The sequence below is a fragment of the Desmodus rotundus genome, chromosome X (genome assembly GCF_022682495.2).
Source record: "Desmodus rotundus isolate HL8 chromosome X, HLdesRot8A.1, whole genome shotgun sequence".
Classification (NCBI taxonomy): Eukaryota; Metazoa; Chordata; class Mammalia; order Chiroptera; family Phyllostomidae; genus Desmodus; species Desmodus rotundus.
In genome coordinates this window covers 8,941,976-8,950,770 of record NC_071400.1, presented here as the reverse complement: position 1 = coordinate 8,950,770, position 8,795 = coordinate 8,941,976, and positions in this window count along the sequence as shown.

Here is an 8,795-nt window from a genome sequence, read left to right as displayed (position 1 = left end):
AAATTGAGGAAGCTCTTGATTTTTTCAAATTGAGATGAGTCCTGGCCAGTGTGCCTCATTTGGTTGGACACTGTCGTTCAAATTGAAGGGTCGCAGGTTCGATTCTGATCAGGGTACATGCCTGGGTTGTGGGTTCAGTTCCAGTTGGGGTGCCTGCAGAGGCAACAGATCGATGGTTCTCTCTCACATCTTTGTTTTTCTCTTTCTCCTTCCTTTCCCCTCTTTCTAGAATCAATACAATTTTTTTTAATTAAGATGAAATTCACATGACATTAAATTCACAATTTTAACCAAACAACCCTCCAAGATATATTGGTAAGTGCCTATCCTCACTCATTATTTTAAAAAAGTATATATATATATAATTTATTTTTAGAGAGAGGGGAAGGGAGGGAGAAAGAGAGGAAGAGAAACATCAGTGTGTGGTTGCCTCTCGCGTGCCACCTACTGGGGACCTGACCTGCAACCCAGGCATGTGGCCTGACTGGGAATCCAACTGGTGACCCTTTGGTTCGCAGGCCAGCACTACAATCCACTGAACCACACCAGCCAGGGCCACCTTTTTTAAAAAAGTTTTATTTATTTTTAGAGAGAGCAAGGGAGAGAGAAGAGAGGGAGAGAAACATCTATTGCGTCTCACACACCCCCAACTGGGAACCTGGCCTGCAGCTCAGGCACGTGTCCTGTCCTGGGAATCGAACCAGCAACCTTTTAGTGTTGGGGGCCAGCACTCAATCCACTGAGCCACACCAGCCAACGCACATCACTTACCTTCTATTCCCATGTGTCTACCTCTGCTGCTGATAGTGGGAGGAAATTTTTCCAATGAGCGCTCTTGAAAAATCTTGGTAACACAGGAGGCTGACAGGATCTGTTGCTAGGGAAAGGTGGCGGTGATAGTAATCAGTGGTTCTTAGGCCGGATGCACATTAGTGTTACCTGGGGAGATTTTAAAATATCCTTGTCAAAGCTGCACCTCTAGGGATTTTGATTTATATAATTAGTTAGGGGTGCTTGCTGTCTGGGCATGATTTTTAAAATTTAGGTATAATTTGCACACAGTAAAATCCATAAGTCTTAAGTGCATAGTTCAGTGAATTATGATAATTGTTGAAACCTGTGTAGCCACTGCCCCAATAAAAACATAGACCACTTCTACCACCCCAGGCAATGCTCCCATCCCTGCCAGAGGCAACCACCATTCTGACTTCTATTATAGATTCATTTTGATTGTTCTTCAACTGTGTATAAGTGGAATCGAGCAGTATGTAACATATCGAGATTGGCTCCTTTCACATAGCATAACGCCTTTGAGATTCATCCAAATTGCTGCACTGATCAGTAGCTCATTCCTTTTCATTGCTGGGTGATATTCCCTTCTATGGATACACCAAAGTTCGTTTAGCCATTTACACATCCAAGGGCACTTGGATTTTTCCCAGTCTTTCTGTGGGCACATGCTCTCATTTCTCTTGGGGTGGAGTTACTGGATTTATGTGGAACTTATTTGAAACTGCCAGTTTTCCAAAGTGCTTACACAAATTTGCACTGCCACCAGCAAAATGAGATTTATAGTTGTTCTGCATCCTTGGTAATACTTTGTACTGTCTGTCTTTTTATTGTAGCCATTCTTTTGGGTATATAGTGGTATTTCATCATGGTTTTAAATGGCATTTCCCTAACAACTAATTATGTTAATCATCTTTTCATGTGCCTATTCCATTAGCATGTCCTGTCTCCAGAGGCATGTGTTCCAGTCTTTTGCCCATATTTTTGGGTTATCATTTTATTATTGATGTGTAGGGGTTCTATATATATTACAGATACTTGTCCTTTGTCAGATACATGTATTGCAAATGTAACTATTGTTTAAAAGATCCCCGGTTATTCTAACATGAATCTAAGGTTGAGAATCCCTGGTTCACTAAAAATCAGTCCCAGAAGTTCCCTACCTTTATGGGTCCCCAGATCTGCCCGCCTCCCTGCAACGGTGCCTGAGGGTTGCCTCTTCAATTTCTGTGAATGTCCATGACCATAGAGATTTTTGGAGTGAGGGGTGGCTTCTCAGTCTTCCTCCTGTGCCTCTGTCTGCTTTTGAACGGGCCCATTCATCTGAAACGTTCTCTTATCCTCTGATGTGAGACTGTAGGTAATTCTTTTCTTGTCTCCACCATGAAATTTTCCATGTCTGACACTTGACCTTATTGTCTGACCCATTCCTACCACCTAGATACAGTGTGTGTCAAAGGGACAAAAATATGTTTTCTCCTAAATGGAACAAACTGTGTCTTGGGCATAGAAGGAGTGTGACTTTCTATATCCCCTCCCAGTCATTGTCCTCAGGCTGTCTACCTACTCACTGAAAGGAAGAATCATTTCCTAGCAGTCTCAGGAACCATTCACCAAGAGGCTGGGAGTTAATGGCCTGGTGCTTGTCTTTTGGTATCTGTTTTGTACTTGCTGCATGAACTTGAATAAGGCAATTAACCTCTCTGAGTCTTGGTTCCTATGACTGGTAAAGGAGAACAGTAACTTCTTGCTTGTTGTGGAGGAAGTGCCTGGCATAAAGTAGGTGTTCACAAGCCATTAGTTCTCTTGAAAGGGGAGCTACAGAGTCTTGGCTCTGGGAGTTGTGTGTGTGGGCTGGAAGAGTAGCTCTCTCTGCTCAGGGACTTGCCTTGCCCTCAACATGCTCTGCTGTCATATATCTGCCCCTTTCCTCCATACCTTCAGAAGCCTAGATTGGCCAAGGTTCCTCCTGCTGTGTCATCCTCACCCTGCCCTTCTAGGCTAATTTGAACAGAGCATCCCACGAGGGCCCCTAGGCTCTTTTAAGCTCAAAGCAGATGGCTGGGAAGCCAATTCTCTGGGACATACAGTTCCTGACTCAGATCTGGGCAGGGAGCCAAGGACTTCGAAGGGCTGTAGAAAAATGTAACCCTCACTCCCCTCACCCTCCGAAGAGCTTGTAGGTTTTACTATATGGCTCTTATAGTACTAAAGAGGAAGGGAAAGGGACCATAAAGGTTAAGATTATGTGTCCCCTGGGAGCTCCTTTCTGAACTGGCTCCAGAAAGGAGCCTGGACTCCATCTTGTGGGAGAGGTGTCCATGCGGTATAGGAAGGGTTTCTCTGATGCTCCAGGAGAAGAATGAGGAAGCCGAGGAGGAATTCATTGGGAGTTCCCAGAAGTGTCCTTGACCTGGGGAATAAGTGGGTATAGGCCATCCCGAGAGCCCGCTAACACTAGGCACTGGCTGGAGCCTATCCATCTCACAGCTAAGCATGGGTGGTTTTGTCCCAGCACAAGATTTAGGAAGGGATTAAAAAAGGAATGTCCCATTCCTGGGTGTAACTCAGATTTCTCTGAGCTATTTTCCGGTCTGTCTTGAGGCAGGTTTAAAGGGGAGGCAGAGGGAATGCTGGCAAGAGGAGTGGCAGGAATGGGTATGCTTGGACCTCTCCCCTTCCCTGATTCCAGGTCCCCATTAGTGTTTTGGATGTATCAGCCCCAGCCAGGGCCTCATTCTAACTCTCCAATGCGGTGCCCATTGCTCCCCCTTTAGGATTAGTAAACTGATAAATTCATCCATCCGGCCAGCCATCCATCCAACAAATATTTACTTATCAGCTCCTACACGTAGGTGCTATGCTAAGCTCTGTGAATCTGTAACTGTGAAAAAGACAGATCTGTCCTTCACAGAGCTCACATGATCATGGGGGAGTCAGAGAGGTTATCAGGAAGCTACATTCCATGGACTAAGTCCAAGGATAGAGGCAAGGTGTATCACATTGTGTCACATGGCACAATTGTTGGGAAGAATCATGGAAGGTCCTTGGAACCAGAAAGACTAGAACTGAGATCCGGGGAGTCAATAGGAGAGATAATGAGACAAAAAGGAAGGAAAGAAAGTCCAAGCAGAGGAAACAGCATGCGAGAGGGCCTAGAGGCAAGATCTGAGTATGAAAGTGGTTCAGTTTGAGAGGAGTGGTGTGTGTGTGTAGAGGCTGTAAGGAAGTGAAACATAAGGCAGGAGAAGCAGTCAGAGACTAGATCAGGAAGGCCTTGTAAGCCACAGTGAGGAGGAAAGGCTTGATTTTGAAGGAAAGGAGGAGGCTCTGAAGGGTTTAGACAGGACCATGACATGATCAGATTGGCGTTTTTGAAAGATCACTCTGGTTTTGGGGTGCGGAGACAGTGGGGAGCAGTCACAAATAAAAGCAGGAAGAAAGTCAGGATGCTGAGCCAGGTGATGATGATGGAGACCAAAAAGGTACCAGTGGACATGGAAAGAAATGTTTGGATTTGGGATGTATTTTGGAGGTTGAGCCAACAGGACTTGCTCGTGGATTGCAAAGATGCCTCCCAGTTTCTGACTTGAAAAATTGGAGGGTTGGAAGTGCTGTTCATGGAGATAGGGAATATTTAGGGAAGAGTTCTGGGGGAGGGTGGGAGATGAGTCCAGTGCCATGTTGAGTGAGCATCCAGAAAGACATTTCCTGTAGTCAGATGGCTATCTAGGTCTGAAACTCAGGAGAGAGGATGAAGCTAGAGGCAAAATTGTGAGGTCTTGGGAGTAGATGAGGTAGCCCAAAGGGAGTGGAGGATGCCATGTTTTGTGCAGCAGCACTGTCCTGTCAAAGGATTCCCACCGTTTGGTTCCTGCTTCAGCCCAAACCCTGGGAGGCAGGTTTAGAAGGCACTCATCAAAGATTTTGTAACTTAGTGCAAAGACCCTGCAGATAATCATAACTCTTGGTTCCCTCTCCCCCAACCCCAGTTCCTGTCATTTTCACCACATCTTGGACTGACGTGACTAGTTTCCAGTAGGGATTTGTCCAGCCCAGCAGCCCAGGGGCTAGGCCAGCTGCCATTTGTTGGAAATTCGGTTTCTTGCTCCCCCTGCTGGTAGAACTGGAGATGACTCAAGGCTGGGAGCAGAGCTGGAGAGAGCACCCCACCTGCTGCTTAGGCTGGGACAGACCCTTCTCACCTCAAACAAGGGGAATAAGAGCTCAGTCCCAGCCCCCTCCTCCACTTCCCCCCAAAACTATACTCACTTTAGAACCCTAGCTAGGAGTGGGGAGATAAAAGCCTAAGTAGGTACTGGGATGCAAATTAAATTCTTCCTGTTTCCAAATCACTTTTTCTGCCCCAAACCTACTCTTGATCTACTTGACCGTGAAGACTTAATTTGGTTATTTATACCTATCTCCAAAAACACTCTCTCCCAATCTCAGTCTTCCAGAACAGCATTTTGCTGATACCAGTTGGCCTTTCTTCTCCTCATGTACCTGGAAGCCATGCTCCGTGCTGGGGAGAGCACTGGGCTGGGAGTTGAGGAACCTAGGTTTGAGTCCTATTTCTGCCACTGATTCACAGTGTCACCTTGGAAAAGTCACTTCCTTCTTTCCAAGGAGCAGTTCTCTCACTTGTGACATTGGACTGGACTCCAAAAAACTTTGAACTCTAACATTCTAGGCCTTGCTTTCAGTTCTTCACATGCATCAAGCTCTCTCCTGCCCCAGGATCTTTGGTCATATGCTTCCCTCTGTCTAAAATGCTCTTCCCTTCCCTTTTTTTGTTTATTAACTCCTCCTTATCCTTCAGCTCTCAGCTCATATACTACTTACTCCGAGAAAACTGCCCTGGCTGGTATGGGTCAGTGGATTGAGCACTGGCCGGTGAACCATAGGGTTGCTGGTTCGATTCCCAGTCAGGGCACATGCCTGGGTTGTGGGCCAGGTCCCTGGTAGGGGGCATGTGAGAAGCAACCACACACTGATGTTTCTCCCCCTCTCTTTCTCCCTCCCTTCTACTATCTCTAAAAATAAATAAATAAGATCTTAGAAAAAAACTTTCCCCGGCCCTCCAGACTGGGTCAGGTACCGCATCATATGCTCTCAGAACTCCCTGGAGTTTTTCCCTGTGTGTCCTCATCATGGTTTGTAGTTTTGCATATGCTTGTGTGATTATTGTTTCAAGTCACCACCCCCCACCATAAACTCCTTGATAGCAAGGACTTGTCTGTTTTGCTCACCACTGTATCACAGCACCCAGATCCTTGCTTGACCATCTTGTAAAGCTCAACACATATTTATTAAATAAATGAGTAAGTAAATAGCTGAATGAATACCTCCCTTCATCTATCAGCTGCTTTCTATATCTAACTAGTGGAGTATTGAAGAGCAAAAAGTCAAAAGCCAGACTGCTGGGCTTTAGATCCCGGTTTTACCACTCATAAGCTGTGTAAACTTGTGCAACTTGCTCACTCTTTTTGTGCCTCACTTTCCTTACCTATAAAGGTAGGATAATAATAATATACACTACCTAACAAGGTTGTTCTGAGGATTAAAAGACTTAATATCCATACAGTGTGTACAACAAGGCCTAGCATTCAAGTGCTATATCGGTAATAGCTATTGTTCTTATTCTACCGCATCCATCTCCCCATTTACCCATTCTGAACTCTCCCACAAGACCTCATTATCTTATTTCCAGCCTGTGAGTGGGTGACTCAGTGTAATTTGCAGAATAGATAGCAAGGGTTTTTTAAGCGAATTTTTTTTATAATGGAAAATTTTAAACATGCAGGGAAATAGAAGAGGATAATGAACCTCTGTAACAAGCTTCAACAATTATCAATATTTTGCCAATCTATGTTCATCTGCTCCCCTCTCATTTTTCTCCTTACTGGAGTATTTTAATGTAAATCTCAGATTCCATATAATTTTGCCTGAAAATACTCCATTATGTATCTCTAGCAGATAAGGACTTTAAAAAATACAACAATGCCATTATCACACTTAAAAAATTAACAATAATTAGGGAAGGCTTTTTAAACCCCATTCCCTTGAGGGAAACCAGGGGAATGAGAGCCCTCATTTCAGAGTATTTGTGAAATGAGGAACAGGCAAGAGAGTTAATATAACTAAAAGTGCTTTGAACAGGGCCCGACAACATAAATGGGATAAATTGGGTTGGCCATAAAGTCCATTCGGTTTTTTCCATAGGATGGGTCTAATAGCATCTAATTGTCTTTAACTTCATTTGAAACAATTTTGTTAGATTGTGTTGTGACAACTGTCATATCAGTGTGCATTTTAAAAAAGTATCAAAATCAGTGAATTTTGTGTAGCCATTTTAATATTGAAGATGAAAGAAAATATTCAACATTTTTGGCATATTATGCTTTATTATTTCAAGAAAGATAAAAACACAACTGAAATGCAAAATAAAAAGATTTGTGCAGTGTATGGAGAAGGTGCTGTGACTGATCAAACATGTCAAAAGTGGTTTGCAAAGTTTGTGCTGGAGATTGCTCTCTGGATGATGCTCCACTGTCAAGACAGACCAGTTGAAGTTGACAGCAATCAAATCCAAATATTAATTGAGAACAATCAACGTTCTGCCACGCAGGAGATAGCTGACATACTCAAAACATCCAAATCAATAAAGTTACTGGTGAAAATGAAAATGTATCTTTCATTTTACAGAAAAAAAATGGATTTTTGGACCAACCCAATCGTAGTAACTATTATTTTGATTCTCTTTCATTTCCCCATTTATCCACTCTAAATCCTTCCCAACTTCTCTCTTATTTCTGGTCTGGGAATGTGTGTGACCATTTACAAAGGAGGACTAGATGGTGAGTTTCCTGGGTCACTGGCATTGTGGGGTGGGAGCCAGGACTCCAGAAGGCACTGAAAAGGGCAATGACTGAAGGACTGAGGTGGAGGGAAGGAGAGCTGGAAGGTTTAAACAAGGGGGAGTGCTGTGGCGGTGTGAAAATGGCACCTGAGAAAAATCCAATAGCCTAAGAGCAAGAGAGCAGAAGGGTTCCATTTCTTCCCAGTGACTGGGCCTTTGGAGATCATTGCCAGTTGGGAAGGAGGAAGGTGGCAGCCCCACTCCTGAGGGAGTTCCTTTTAGCTTTTTCCCATAGACCACAGAAGGGCAGCTGCCTAAGACAGTAATTAGGGTTCTACTTTGCTTCATCTTGAATTCTCAACAGTTCCAAGGATATAAGTCATGATGGCAGACACTGAGCTAAAGTACAACTAGAGTTTGCCTTCCTTAGACTCAAGATGAAGATTACTGTGCTCCCATCTCTCTTTTCCTTTCTGTGGAATTCTCCCCACCAGCACTTCTCACCACACTCATTCTTTGGGTACCAAGAGCACCTGCATACTCAACCCACCCCAATCCAAAATAGTCTCCAGGTAAAGAAGTGATGCAAAACACTTGGCAGGGTAAACAAACTCCTTCCAAGCTGGGCTCCAACTACCTCATCAACCTCATTTCCCATCACTTCCCTTTTCTTTCCAGTGGGATACAGTGAATGAGCAGACCTGTGTCCATACAGAGCTGGTATTTAATTCTGGCTCTGCCATTTCCCAGCTCTGGAAACTCAGGCAAAGCCACTGTATTTCTGAGCCTCAGTTTTCCTGTTGGAAAAAACGGAGATAATAGTAGTATATCAAAAGCCCTCTTAAGACAGGGCCTAAAGCCATATGAACATATGACTTAAAGTCATATAAATCAGGAAAATAGCCTGTTTTCCCTAAGATTCCTTTCATACGCCTAAGGGTCTACGAGATTTACAAAAAAATTAAAATCCTCTAGAGAAATGGTAGACATATGACTGGGCCAATAGGTGAGTTTTCAAATACTGAATGTTAATTAGTGCCTTGAGGAATCATAATGTCCATGTTTTTACCACTATGTGAGCAAGGACAGTTTTTGTTGTCTCACAACCTATTTGCATCCTATTTGCATCTCCTAAGCAAGTCAT